Source organism: Equus caballus, chromosome 10 (genome assembly GCF_041296265.1).
Source record: "Equus caballus isolate H_3958 breed thoroughbred chromosome 10, TB-T2T, whole genome shotgun sequence".
Taxonomy (NCBI): Eukaryota; Metazoa; Chordata; class Mammalia; order Perissodactyla; family Equidae; genus Equus; species Equus caballus.
In genome coordinates, this window is record NC_091693.1 from 84,169,978 (window position 1) to 84,185,348 (window position 15,371).

General features: G+C 39.5%; 1 protein-coding gene across 10 annotated transcripts in view; it reads left to right on the forward strand.

The window, feature by feature from the left end:
- Window positions 1–15,371, forward strand: part of TMEM200A (transmembrane protein 200A) — a 74,964-nt gene that overhangs the window by 46,504 nt on the left and 13,089 nt on the right. Inside the window, exon 1 of one of the 10 annotated variants that reach the window (XM_070222753.1) lies at window positions 7,879–8,454. The exons of the other annotated variants lie outside the window; for them this stretch is intronic. The gene's annotated coding sequence lies outside the window, so the exon portion shown is untranslated. Of the gene's footprint in view, window positions 1–7,878; window positions 8,455–15,371 lie in introns of those variants that run through there. 10 annotated transcript variants of the gene reach the window in all.

Here is a 15,371-nt window from a genome sequence, read left to right on the forward strand (position 1 = left end):
CTGTGCAATAGACTCCTTCCCCATGCTGCCCAGGTATTAACACCTATGCCAGGCCACCTTGCCCCCTCCCACAGGGAGTCCTGTCTCACCTCACTCAGGCTCTCACACTCTGTGCTTGACCACAGCCCCATGTGGAAATGTTCCTTGTTCCTCTCGGGCTCTGAAATTCTGTGCCTGGGCATCCCAACTCCCTCCCTATGGGGATGCCCTCTTTATTCTGCTCAGATTTTGACAGCCAGTTGGGGCTACCACCCCTCTGAGTGAACATCCTCCTCAAGCTAGCCAGCCTCTGACACCCCACTCTCGGTCACCATGGCTCCCCTACTCCTGTGTGGATTTCTACCTTGCCAGCCCCCCCAAGTGGCTTTAGGAATGAATTTTTCGTGAAGGGGAGTGGGCCTCAATGCCATTTTTAAATGTTGATTTCTAAGTTACCCGATAATTTGTCAAACTCCAAATAGCTGTGGTCATATTTTTTAACCAAGATTCTGGGACATATAATTGAAGAGAAATGATTTCTTAAGTCTCCTGGTGTCAATTTACTTTTTTAATATTTATTTTTTAATATGAAGATATATATATTTTAATAAGGCAAAACTTTGATATTTAATTGATTCTACATTTAGTGAGAAATGAACACATATTTATAGCATATCTTCTTCAAAATAGGCATGTGCATTAATTACTTTAGGAGGAAATTGACTTGAGAGGATTTGTGTGCAATGTAATCCATGATGGAAACTTCAGCCGTTCCTCATTTACATTCCATCAGATCTGTGGTCTTTCAAATCAGACAAAAAATCTAAGATACTTTCCATTCTACACATGGGATGTATACTGATGACCCTGAATTTTTATATTTCCAGCCCCAACCTTGGTGCTAGAATTGCCTTAAAAGCTCTCTACTTTGGACTACCCTCTTGTTTCAATTGTGCAAAAGCTTTGTCTTTGAGATGTCTGTGAGATATCAAAATGCAAACGTCAAGTAGGCATCCCATGCTCCTATAGCCAGTACCCTTGTGACATCTCCATTTTGATGTCTCACAGGCGTCTCAAACTCGGCATGTCCACACCTGAACTCCTGATTCCCAATACTGCCCTCCCCAGTGCAAATCTGCTTCTTCCCAGTAAATAGCACAACCATTCCCCTAGCCAGAAATCTGGAAATATCCTTGATTCGTTTTTTTATCCCTTATGTAGAATAGACCAGAGCATTCTGCATCTATTCTGTTCTTTTCAGCACCTCCTGCCTCAACCGTAGTTCAACATAGGTAAGAGATCTACTCATGTCTCTTATCTGATCTACTTCTTACTTCTGTTCTTGCCACCTGGGAATCCATTATCCTCACAGCTGCCAAAGTGATGTCTGTGTATCAGATCATGCCACTAATCTGCTTAAACACACCCAGCAAACCACACACTTCTTACGCACCGCTGCCTGACCAGCCCCCGTCCATCTCTCCAGTCTCATCTTGTGCTTTCACCCTCTCACTTTCTATGCTCCAGCACTCTGGCCTTTTCTGTTCCTGGGAGATACCAAACTTTTTGCTACCTTAGAGCTTTTGAACATCGTCTGCCTAGAATATCATTATCTTCCCTATTCCAAATAGAACCTTACAATCTTCACACTGGAGTCAAATGCTAACTGGTGAGTGTGATTTGGGGACTAATTTCTGTTCTCTTACAGTATTATTTATTTTGTACTTGGAGAAGCTCAGTGGCAATTAGTATGGAATAATTGTTAAACCTAATTTACTATTAAGAAAACAACAACAAGAAAGAGCCTATTTCCAGCTGCTTCCAAAAATGTCTTAGTAAAAATCAGTGTAATTATGATATTTAAAATGTAAAAAGGAAAAAAAAGCCACAGTGTCTATAAATGTTCAGTTTATGAAATACTTTGAAACTCTGGAAGAAAAGAGAAATCAAAGTCTTATTGTTATCAAATTATTACTAGTTTAATTTTCACATGCCTCATTTTAGTAAAGATGGCAAACTTTTATTAATGGTGTTTATAAATATTATGGTAATTCCTTACATGTACAGCGCACAGTCCAGTGTATGAGAATGTGTGCATGCGTTGCCTCTCTTAAATTTCCAACCTCATGAGCACAGAGAAGGGAATTGTGTAAGTAACATCACTGGGCCACGTCTAGTTCTGTAGACTCCACCTTCATTCAATGAACATTATTTGAGAGGATACTGTGCATCAGGTGTTATGCTAGCATTTGTGAACCAAAATGCTCCCTTAGAGCCTGTGACCTAATGGAGGAGACACATAATAAACAAGGCAGGCAGCAAATACAAGTGTGTGGTTGGAGGGCTATTTCTCCTTGCTCATACACACTGTTTTTCCGGAGCCAGGAACATACTGAATTTCCAAACTAACATGTGGATATGAAACACAAAGGAAAGGAAGAGTCAGGGACTCTTCTGGCATATTAACTGCTGGGAGGTAATTATTTGGAATAGTATACAAGATTTTATTGTTTTGTAGGTAATCTGTCTATGAGAACTGAAAGCTCATCCTTACCACTCCATCCAGGAGAGAATTCAGTGGGATGGAAGGACTTGCAAATTCAGCCTCTGAGAAAGCAGGAGACAAGGTGTTACTCTAGGGGAAGAGAGCCAAAGAGTTAGGGCCCATGCAGGGTGGGAAGAAGAGAGGTTGGCCCAAAGAGGGGAGTTTCTTCTCCTGCTAAGTGCCAAAGTGCCGAGCTGGGAGGGTGAGCAGAGGCAAGTAAAGGAACCTCTCCCACCCCCATTCCCTGTGCACCCTGTACAGACCAAAAGATAAAATTGGAACCTGAAGGGGTGAATCACTGGTATGTTCTCCTCAGTTCTGTGTGCTTGACTTGCCAATGACAAACTTCATTATTAATGAATTGCATATTCCTTGGTGAAGAAATCAGCGCCTCATAATTTAAACAGAACTACATGTCAGCAGTTAGAAAAAAGAGAACCAGAATCTCCGTAACATGATAGAGACTTAACATTTGAAAGGACATTGGGACTCCTTTTAGGCCTACTTTCACAGTTTACTAAATTCTGATGAATCTGCCCTAAGTGTCATGTGACCCCCTTTCCCGCTGCCCACAGGACAATTCTTGGAGGATGTCTGAGCTTGTGTCCTTATCTAAAAGGAAACTGCAATCTGATGTGTAAACAGGTTACTGTGCCATGTATGTGTAAGGAAGTATTATAGTATTTATAAGCATCATTAGTGAAAATTCATCATCTTTATTCAACCAAGTCATTTGAAAATTAAACTAGAAGTAATTTGATGACAGTAGTACTTTGAGTTCCCTTTTCTTCCAAGGTTTCAAAGTGTTTCATATACTGAATATTTTATCGACACTCTGGCTATTTTTTTCCTTTTCACATTTTAAATGTCATAATTACATTGATTTTTATTGAGACTTTTATTTCGGAAGCAGGCTTTTATTGGTTGTTACTGTCTTAACAGTAAATTAAGTCTAACAGTTAATTAATATAAATTAATTTAACAATGAATACTAATTGCTACTGAGATGCTCCTTCAAGTTATGAAATAAATGATACTGTAAGAGAACAGAAATTAGTTCCCAAATCACATTCATCATTTAGTATTTGACTCTAGTGTGAAGATTCAAAGAGTTTATTTCACTAAGAAAAACAACATTATTATGAGTCATAGTCAGTAAGCCTTGTGCTTCTTTTATCAGTGGATTGAATTTTCAGCTTTTGATTATAGGATTGCTGTGTATGTGTGTAGAGTCAATTAACAGTAAGACTCTAGAAATATGAGAACAAATAACATATTCAAAACTAAACTCCTCCTTCAAACAGCTTCTTTTCGTTTGTGCCTTATTTCTCTTTGAGGTGTCATCATCCATCCAATTGCTCAAGCCAGTAACTGGGCATCATCTTGACAAGCTCCTCTCTCTTACCTCCCACATCTACGCTAACGCCAGATCTTTTTAGCCTGCCCTCTAAACTGCCTTCTCAGCTATGTCCACTGTCTTCACCCATGGCCACCAGCCTGGGTCAAGCTTCCGTCACCTCTCCCCTGGATTGCTCTAGGGCTTCTGAATTGGTCTTCCTGCGTCTATTTTTGCCCCTTTCCATATGGCTGCAGGAATCTTATAATAATGCAAATCTGCTCCTGTTCTATCTCTGCTTAAAACCCACTGCTTGTGTCTCCTAAGATAAAGTTCAAAGCTCTTCACATGATCTATGAAGTCACATGTGACCTTGACCTTTTCACTCACTCCCCTGCCCAAGCCACATTGCATTTTGTTCATTTCTTTGAGACCGGCTACTCTCCCGTTTCAGAGTCTCGGCACATGCTATTCTCCCCTCCCTGCTCCGCACTATCTCCGTTTAAAGTCATTTCATCAAACTGCTCAGACTTGGATGCGATGCCTTGATATTCATTTCCATGCCATCCTACATTTCCCCTTCTTTGATACATATCACACTTGTTTGTTCAATGTCTGTCTTCCTCACTGAACAGCTAGCTCTAAGGAGGTGAGGGTAAAGTCTGAGTTGTTCATCATGTCATTATCCTTGGCCCCCAGCAGACTGCTTGACACTTAGTGAATGCTCAGTAAATATTTGTTGGATGAATGAAAATGAATAAATGAAATGATTGAGTGAATGAATGAAAGTCTGATATGAATATCACTCAAATACTTACTTTTGGTGTTGAATTATTCTGACAATTTGAGTTAAAAAAACCCCGAAATTATAAAAATTTGAGCACAGTTGGGTGGCTTTTAAAAAATTTGTTCTGAAGTATCATCAACAGTCTTGTCTACTCAGGTTCAAATTGACTTGGGATGTATGGCTGCATATAGAAAGAATCTTTCAGATGAGGAAATTTAAATATATTGGTTAGCCCTAAACAAGTGGAAAAGACTCTTTATGAGAATGTATGTGGAATGTAAAATCTGGAAGAGATTTGTTTTCCTGTACTCATGCTACAGTGTGTCTAAACAGCTCTCCAGCATTTAAAAGCTGATGCAACATAGTAACTTCATGCTCACTGGAAATTTGCAGACCTATTAAGAACACAGCAAAACCAGAAATTAGGCAGACACCCAAAAAATCAAAAAACAAAATAAATACATGTCATAAAGCCCAAAGCATATGTATACCCAAAGTCTTCTCTCCAACTTTGCTTGCTCTTAATTTGCATACAGTATGAATAAAGTTCTTTACTTTTTCATCTCCCTTCTAAGGTCAAAACCCCAAACAAGAACTGGACAGGGAAAGGCAATTGAAGTAACCCACTAGTCCCAATACAGTGTTGGCCAACAGCAGAGTCATCTCTCTCTCTTCCAGACTTCTGTGGAATTTCACTAACCACGTTCGCCTTGAGGCACAATTATGCTTTTAAAAAACCATTTCCAAGCCAGCCCTGATGGCCTAGTGGTTAAAGTTCTGTGCTCTCCCCTTTGGCAGCCCACTCAGTTCCTGGTTTGGTTCTGTTCCCAGTTTCAGAACCACACCACTCGTCTGTCAGTAGCCATACTGTGTCAGTAGCTCACACGAGAACTAGAAGGACTTACAACTAGAATATACAACTATGTACTGGTGCTTTGGGAAGGGGAAAAAAAGAGGAAGATTGGCAACAGATGTTAGCTCAGGGTGAATCTTTCCCAGCAAAAAAAATTTGAAAAAAAAAAGTCATTTCCCATTCTTGCTCTTAAACTTCATAAGGAAAGACCTTGGTTTTCATAAGACTTTCAGAGTATCACTCAAAACCATGTCATAGTTAATATTCATAATCAAAACAAACAACTCTGAGTCATCAAGAGAAAATTATGTTTAATATTGTTTGAGGCACCTGGAATGAAGTATTATATTTTAGAAATATTTTCATCTCTAATAATGAACGTAAAAAGGTTTTCTTCTAAAAGAGACGAATACAAAGTTATTACTTCCAATTTTTAGAGCCACTCATCAACCAGAGAGTGTCCCAGAGCTGAAGTTTTACTGTTTACTAGTTCTAATTAGCTTGATGTAGTGTTTGCAAACCCTTTAATCTCAGTCTAGCTCATAGCAACCTGCGAGGAAGGGAGGGTAAGTATCCTTGCTCTACAAAGAGTAACCTGAAGCCATAGCTTAAGTTATTACCTCAAGATTACAGGAATTAAGGACTAGAACTTTTAGTCTTTTCAGGATACATTTAGCCATAAAAGCGATGTGGCATCATGATAAAGTCATAAGCTTTAGTGTCAGAAAGATCTATACTTGGATCCTTCCTTTGGTCACATACCAACTGCGTCACAGTGGGCAATGTGCTTGATCTCTTTAGATAAGGCCAATCTCTAAGCAACTATTGGTCATGGAATATTAACACCTATCAGTTTGGTGAAGTATAAACTGGAGCCGTGAGAGGGAATCTTTGAGGAATCAGCTAATGAATTTCCTTTGGTTCCTGAAGCCAGAGGATCAGGCATTAAACAAAAAGACATTTACCCAGTGACACCACCCCCTGTGGTTTAATAAGTTGCTTTTTTAGCCTCTCTGACTCTCAATTTCTTTATGTGTAACATTGAAATAATAGTACTACCTGTATCAGTCAGGATAGATTATGTGCAGCAACAAACAAGCCCTAAATCTCAGTGACTTGAAATAATGATGTGTTCCTTACTCATTCGTGTCTACTGTGGACTGACAGTGGCTCTTGCTCATCATCCTTACATGAGAAGCTGGGATGATTGACTTTTTACCATCTGGAATGTTTTCGGTCACCATGACAAGGGGAAGGGATCATGGCCAATCACACACTGGCCCTTAAAGGTTTTTTGCCAGGAAGGGACACAGGTCTTTTCATTCACATTTTGCTCACCACAGCAAGCCACCTCTCTGTGCCTAACTTCATGGGGGCTGGGAAAATGCAATCCAACAACAGGCCTGTGGGTCTGGAGGGAGAATGGAATATTGGTGAACAGCCCTAATGACCACCACGTGGCCCTATTGGGATTGTCAGGAGGATTAAGTTAGTGAATGTAAAACACAAAACACGGTGCCTGGTACCTTACAAGAACTCAGAAAATGTTAGGGATTGGTATGACTTATATTGGTTACAAACCTTATTCATAATGATAACTTGAAGCTTGTTTCAGCTTGTTGCATGTAGTGTCCCTTCAGAAAATGACTCTTCTAAAATAAAGCCTGTGTGGGAAAAAAAATAGGGCTGCCTAACTTCACAGCCTTGCGTGATGAAAATGCCTCAGTGTACTACACAGACACAGCATCACGAAACTGTTGAAGGACTCGGATGACGTCGGTGTAATGGTTTCAGTTATTCTTTTCTATCCAGATGGGAAATTTGCGATTTATCAACTGCTAAAGAACAAACAGGATTGAAATGACACATTTCCTTTGATGGAGTCAAGTTCATTATTTTTGGGTGTCCACCCCTGTTTGTGCATGCTCTTTTGCACCATGTTAAGCTGCAAAACCATCCCCCTGCTTATGGCTCATGGATTCTTCCAGGTTGAGAGTAAGCAGGTCAGAGCCTAGTCAAAGCAAGTCGGGAAAAAGTAGGTCCTCTTGGTTTTTAGGGTCCTTTCTCCATTTTTCCCTTGGGAGGAGACCATTCTCATGCCCTATTTCTTCAGTTTTCTAAACAGGACAGAATCATCATTGTGATTGATGGGGAATTGGTTACAGTTTACCATGAAGGACTTCGCATGTGTTCCTTCAGTCGGCACTTTCGTCTTAAATTTATTCTGGCCTGTGAGCTCCTCTGAAGTGGACATCCTGCATCCTTTAGCCTTGGGTCCCCAGTGCCTGGCGGCATCTGGAACGTAGCTGGTCTTCACTGTGAATGAAGGACAGAAAGAATGTGCAACAAAAGACACAGTCCCTGTTTAAAGGAGTTTTAGGCATAGAGACAGCACAAGGGGACAGTTCCACAGTGCAGGGGCCCCTGGAATTCTGTGCTTATTTTCTTTTTCCTTCCCACTCATTTTTTCTTCCAACCTTCATGGCCACTGGGGAAACAAAGAGGAGTCTCCTTGACCCCACAGCACTGCTGGATGTTGTCGCCTCGAGCCACGTTGCTCTAACAATAGCATTCCCTTCTCTACCTCCTTCCACCCCTGAAAAAGAATCCTGTTTTAGGAGAAATACAGTCAGCAGTTCCCTCCCGGCTGTTTCATCTGAGGAGAGGCTGGGTCTGTTGAGGACATTCCTCCATCTCAGTGGCTCTCAACCATCAGCAGTATGAATCACCGAGGGGAGGCACAGGGGCCTCGTGAAAACAGATTGCTGGCCAGCCCCAGGGCTCTGATCCAGCAGACGGAAGTGGGCCCATGAACTTGCATTTCTAACAAGCTCACGGGTTGTCCCAGAGTTGCTGGACCGAGGACCATCCTTGAGCAGCACTGCTCTATCCGAACACCTCCAGTTCTCCTTTCTCCCTATATCCCGGTCTTCCTGGCGCTGCTTACTTTTCAGGTACTGGACTTGCCTAGTCCTTCATGTTGCTTTTGAACTGTTGCTTTGATCCTGATTATTTGTCCTTCTGATATCACAATACTAGTGTTCTCTTTTATGTGGCTGCCCAAAGGTGGTTTTGACTGTGACAGATTACGGATTCCTACACATGAGAATTGTCTTGTCCCAGAAGATCCTAGAGAGAGAGAAAGCCAAGGCATTTGCCTGCCCCACTCTCATGAGGGCTGTATTTGGTTAGAACAGTTAAAGGCATGGTTTCTCCACAGCAAAGACATCTGGGCCCTTTAACCAACTATTTAAGAAATTTGTGTGAGTGTTTTTGTAACACTCCTGGTATCTAGCTAGTGAGCCTGTTGGCCTTTTTGAAAGCATTAAAAAAGCCGTGCTTCAGCTGTATTGGTGGGAGATAAAATTAATGTGCCTGCAGTTTTGTACAAGGAATTTTATTATTTGGTTGACTGATTCAAGCTATAAATTCATAGTTGTAGCTCTTAAATTGATCTTGATGTAACAACAAAGTAATTTGACTTTTGAGAATAAAGACACACATGAGCTGAAGAAATGCAAGTCCAGATTATAAGTGATCCTCTATTGGGGAAGTCCTATAATTAGTTTGTCAAATCATCGTGTTAATATAACTGAAAGGGAAAAAAGTACGTATTGGAAATTACCCTCTGGAAAGAGAGAGAAACTTACATAAACGTTGCTAACAAATAAAAAACCTTTTGCTGATATTTCCCTATTTTATTCTTCTCATGTGATACTTTAGGGAAAAAATGAAATCTTTAAGCTGATTGAGTTTAAAAATATTATCAATCAGTTTAAGGCGATGAGTCATTTTTTAATATCTTTCTCTAAGTTTTGGAGACAGATGGTCAAGTCTGTAGCCATAAAGAGATAAAATACCAAAAAATATGTCTCAAAGTAGTAAGATGTGTAAGAAACTAAATAGATTGAGTGTTGCCATCGTTACTTGCTTTCTGGAATATTTGATCTTTATTTTATCTATGCATTGGGTGATTTTTTTTTTGAGGAACTTGATAATTTCTCACATACAGTTTTGATAATTTTTGTAGAAGTAGGTTCTTACAAAGGTTAGAAGTTGAACTCATTTGTCATCACCAACAGCTGCACGTTATCAAGGGCATGACGCTGTCCTATGCCATCCAGAGATGCATATCATTTCTTTCTTTAACATATTTTTTCTCACTGCAGTCTAAATTCGTAATCATGAACTCCTCTTTCTCCCTCTCGTCTCCTTGCTTTCACTCAGCATTTCCAGTCATGCCTCCTTCCCCTAATCCTATGTCTGTTAATCTGCAGTGTGATTAAAGAAGAAACCGCACGTTCTTTAAGCTAAATAGATCTGGATTTGAAACCTTGTTCTTCTACTTCCAGGCTGTGTGGTGTTGAGCAAATTACTTACCCTCTTTGAGCCTCAATGAACTAGTACAGTATTTCCTGCCTCACCAACTTTTTCTGAAAACTTAATACAATAATATATATTAAGCTCCTAAAAAATAATCAAAGCTCAATAAACAGTAGTTTCCTTCTCTTTTCTAATTTTTCATTCTTCCTTCTCAATTTTCATACTTTCCCCCCAAAGTCTCCAGACAAATAATTATAACTTCTTGGCAGTGGTCTTGGGAAACAGTTAGAATAATACTTTTTTCTTTCTTTCTGGAATTCATCGTTATTAAAAAGTCACCATTTAATTAATATTTACTTTGATCTCAGTATGGCTGTAGACCTTGGTTTAGTCGACTTTATCCATTTAAATCTGAACGAATCCTAAAATGACCTTTTAAGCAGTATAGTCCTCAGCTATTTTATGGGAAGGAGCTACCATCCAGAGACCGTCAGGCGAGCAGGCAGGGCTAGAGGGGGATCTGATGGCGACTGGTGTCTCCATAAGCTGAGACTTCGAGATTCTACCGCAGAGTTCTGTCTTCTGTTTTGGAATTTCTGATAGAAAGTTAGGCTTCTCACATCTAAACCCCCAGCCAGTCTGAATTCGTGCAAGTCCCTTTGTACTATACCCTGGCTCATCTTTCCTCTGTTTACTCTGATGGGAATTCCTCTCTGCCTCTTTGCTTTTCCTCCTTCTGTCCTTGAAGACAGCTTAAGGGTCACCTTCTTTATGAAACCTCTCCTGCTCCTTTCCTCTGCCTCCCCCCACCCACTAAGGTCGCTGTCCCCTTTTGGCCTTCTCTGAACCCCATGAATTCTCCCATCATTGTGCCTAGAAGGCTTCTTAGTACTTGCTTCTCTCCCTGCTTCTTGCTCTGAGCCTGATAAGAGCACAGAGGATGTCGATGTTACTTATGGAGCTCTGGCACCTAGTTGGTGTTCAACCAGTATCTGTTGGATGCAGAAATAAATGTTAACCATCACAAGCCTGGATCCCTCAGATAAAGGAGCGTAGGAGGTTGAAATAATTATAAGTCGTGATCTGGATTAATAGCAGCCCAAGCAGAGCTAAATAGAGATGAGTGAGACTCTGCTTTCCAAAGTGAGCCAGAAATTTGAATCAATTATTGACATTGTTGTGGAAGAATTAGGAAGGTTATTTGATTTATTTGATTACTTGATTTCATTATCTTATGTGGATTTAGGAAGAAAGAAGAGTCCTCTTCATCATTCGAAAAGTAATACAAAAATAATCAAGACACCCTATAAATATAGGATATAAAGCAAAGGATATGGAAGCCTGGACAAGGTGAACAATCACTTCAATTCTCTACGCCATTTGCATTTTGCAGATACAGCCAGTTCAGAAGCAATGTAATGGCTGCAGAAGTTGTCCAGTCAGAACTTGGGTCAGGAGGCCTGTAAAAGAGTTACTTACAGACAAATCACACATCTTCCCTGACTCTTAGCTCTTCCATATAAGCGGGGGTGTTGATAACTACTTTCCAGAGTTGTTATGAGGAATTAATGAGCCAGTATGTGAATAAGCCAACAAACGTTTGGTTAATCTCCAAAAGGCTACAAATAAAATCTGAGGGTTAGCAGGTAACTACAGCAAATCTGAAAAATGCTTAAGAGCATTATAATGAGTTATCTTTGTCTGGGTGTCTGATATCATTGAGCATCAAAAATGTAAACAAATGCTAAGTATTTGTTTAAAAAGCATACACGTATCAAAAACTCATCATTATAACCCTACTAGTGTTTCATTTTGATGGAGAAAATCAAGATGGAAGGCATTTTTAAAACTCAGAGTGAAGTTGTGTAAATCTATAGGACAGCTCAACCTTGACATAAACTCATCTTAAATAAGCCCAGGGATGTTAATGCCTTGAAGCAAAGATCAATGTATATATACCTTCTTTAGGTTCCAATTAAGCGGGGAAAAGCCACGCTTGGGGTAACCCCTGAGTGGAGGGGACAGTCTCCTTCCCACCACCCCACCCCCTCCTACCATAAGGCCCTGCCAAGACACACCCTCACCCACTGGGTGACTCTTGGGTCTCTGTAGACACAGGGCTCTGCTGCACACAAGGGTGAAACAGGGTAAATGGAGGGGGCAGAACAGAGATTTAATTTCAGCGCACAAACATTAAATAAAATTCAGTCTTGCTCCATCATCTTTATGAGGAGATGCATGTAAATCTGGTTACGTGGAAGAACCTTTTCTGGAGCCCATCTCAGTTGCCCTCTTATAATGAAGCCGCAGGCCTCTGTCCAGCCTCTGTGGCTGCGTGCTTGATGAGAGTAATAACTCTGCAGCTGTGGAATATTCTCAGAAAGAAGCCCCTTTCCGTAAGTGAATCAAAGTCGTAAGGTTAGAGTAACAGAAGATCATCAGTGAGGACTGAGCTCTGGGGAAAGAAAAAAGCCAAGCTCCCTCTGAAGACCAGGAGGTTGCTGTGTGAGTAAGTCAGGATGCCCCAGGCACAGATGAAGCTAGTCAATCCTGATAACAGATTTACTTTATGATACACAGCATTAGCCTCAGGCATATGCTGAATTATGAATTTCTTAAAGCCAGATGCCAGTTTTTAATTCATCCTTTACATTACCTTGCACCCAATAAATGCAGGGGTTGCCCAGGTGGGTAGAACTGTTTTCTGTGCCTCAAGATTATTTATATCATAAGTAAATCTTTCATTCCTGAATTTCTGATTTAGTCTGGTTAGTGATTTTAGCCATTTTCTATTTTCTCTGGTTCTGCATTTTTTGCCCCAAAGGCTACACCACGCCTGTTTTAAATTAGCAAGCCCACCGAACTACCGAAATGTCTATCAGGCTGCTTTGCTTTTTACTTTATTTTCCAAGCTTTCAGCATCCTTTTGTTTTTGCTCTGTGTTAATTAGAGTTCCAAAGCGGAAATGAAATAAAAGCAGTGCATGTTCCTTGCAGAAAGGTGAATAATTTGGTTCTATATACGGGAGCGTTCTGTTAGGTGTTGCCCACAATCCTACTTTTTCGGCATAAGCACCGTTCGCAGTAATGTTGCCTTCCACCTCACTTCAGTGCACATCCAAACATGTGTTCTGTATGTTTGTTATAAAGAGGATCTCACTCTTTATTTCTGTTCTAAAATCTGAAAAATACAACGTGAAAAATTTTCCTGATTGGTATATATTAATGGTTTTTAATATCTCTATAATATTCTATTATATAGATGCAGCACGATTGACTTAGCTCGTCTTCTGCTGACGAACAGCTAAGTTGTTTCCAGGCTGTGCCCATTACTCTAGTGCTGCGTGCATACATTTATGAAGACTTCTGCAACTCTTTCTAGAGGATATGTTCGTAGAAGTGAAACGTGGGAGCGGCAAAGGGGATGCCATTTAAACTTTTGAAAGTCATCCCAAATTAACCTCAAAAAAGTACCAATTTGTCATCTCATTGACAGTCCATTGGAGTCTATTTTCTTACACCTCATCAATAATAGTGATAGTCAACCCCCCTTTTTTTCATTTTTGTCAACTAGTAAGTGAAGTTATATCTTTACTTGTGAAATTGCTTTAGTTTGCATTTCTTTGCTTACTGTTGAATTGCTCTTTTCATTTGTTAACCGGACATTTGTAGTTTTTCTTCTATTGCTCTTTTCATTTGTTAACCGGACATTTGTAGTTTTTCTTCTATGAATTGAGTATTAACGCCTTTTGTCCATTTTTCTCTTGGATGCTATCTCTCACAGGAAATTACCGGTGAAGCCAACCATTATAAAATAGAACAGATATTTGAAGCTAAAAATATCTCAGGCATGATCCCAAAATACCCCACCCTTGTAGAAAGTGGAAATGTGCGTGAATGGTGTTCATGGAAACCTCGTTTGATCTTCTGTTGTTGTTAGGTTAGGCCTCCCTTGAAATCATTTTTACTGCTAAGCATTCTTTCCAATCTTTTTTCATATTCCTGACACCTCAATTTTTCCCTTTCAGCTAATATAGTTAGAGTCAGGATGTGGTAGATGATTCAGTAATTAATCCCAGCCATCCCAGAAGGACGATTCCTGTCTTTAGAGAAATGCTTTGTAAAAGAAGAGATGGAAAGAAGTAAGGGCCTTTAAGAAAATATATGGGAGTTATTCTTGGTTTCAGATAGTTAGCGTTTGCATTCATCCATAGTTTTCTCCCCAGCACACATTTCTCCTTGTCTTCCTCCACCTCTCCCTCTTCCTTCTTCTCTGCGCTTTGCCCTTCCTGTCGACGGTCCTCTGTCTTCCTCTCCAGCAGCAGCTCTCAATCAATTCGTTTGGTCTCCTGAAATTCTAGGTAAAAACTCTCAATAAAGCAGGCATTGACAAGTACTTCTTCAATGGTAAAACAGCAAGCGCACCCATCAAATTCAGCAGAAGGCAGGGATGTCCACGTTGTTAACTTGTCATCCTTGTTGACTTTACCTTCGCTCTCCAGGGAGCAGGCGATACAGTTAGAAAATAGCAATTGTAGCTTTCAAATCGGGAAAGGAGGCAAAAATATTCTATGTGGATGACATAATTGTATTTCTAGAACATCTAAGAGAATGAACTGAAAAACCTTTTTTTTTTGAACAGTGAGTTCAGGTAAGTAGCTTAGTACAAAATTAGTGCACAAAGATCAGTAGCCTTTCTCCATCCAAACAGCAACCACTTGAAGATAGAAATGATCGGGAAAGAAAACATACTGATATATGATAAAAATCCAGTAGAAAATACCCAGGAAACAAAAAGTAACAAGAAATGAGAAAGATCTATGTTTAAAATGTGACAAAAAAGAAAACTTTTTAGATAAAATGTTACAGTGGTACAACAATGCCAGTTCTCCATATGTTTATGTAGAGATTTAGCATAATTCCAATAAAAATACCAACCAGAATTTTAAAAATCAAATTCTAAAGTTCATAGGCAACAAAAAATGTTTAAGAATAGACAAGAGACTTTTAACAAAGAATAATGAGAATAGGCTGATTTTATCAGATATTCAAATGTATATTATAATACTAATAGTAATTAAATCAGTTCTGTTCTGGCAAATTAATAGATTAATGCAAGAGAATGGTAAGTCTTAATATTGACTCAAATGCATATGAGATTTGGTAGATAGTACAAATAGATGAAATCAATATGTAATGAGGGTAGCATTTCAAACCAAAGGAGGAGAGATTGATTACCTGTCAACAAGTTAGATCTCTACCTCTAATTACACAAAAAGACATTCTAGATACATCGAAAAATTGAAATGTAAGAGAATTCAATCATAAAATGATCAGAAGAAAACATGGAATTTTAAAAATATAATCTTATATTGTAGAAGGTCTGTCTGAAGATTACATGAAACTATCAATCAACATACTGATAAGGTTAGCCACATACAATTGAAATTTTCTGCTTAATAAGAAATACAATCAAAAAAAGCAAAATGTAAGTTAAATGTTTGCCAGGCATATCACTTCCAGAGAGCTGATTTCTTCAATATGTAAAG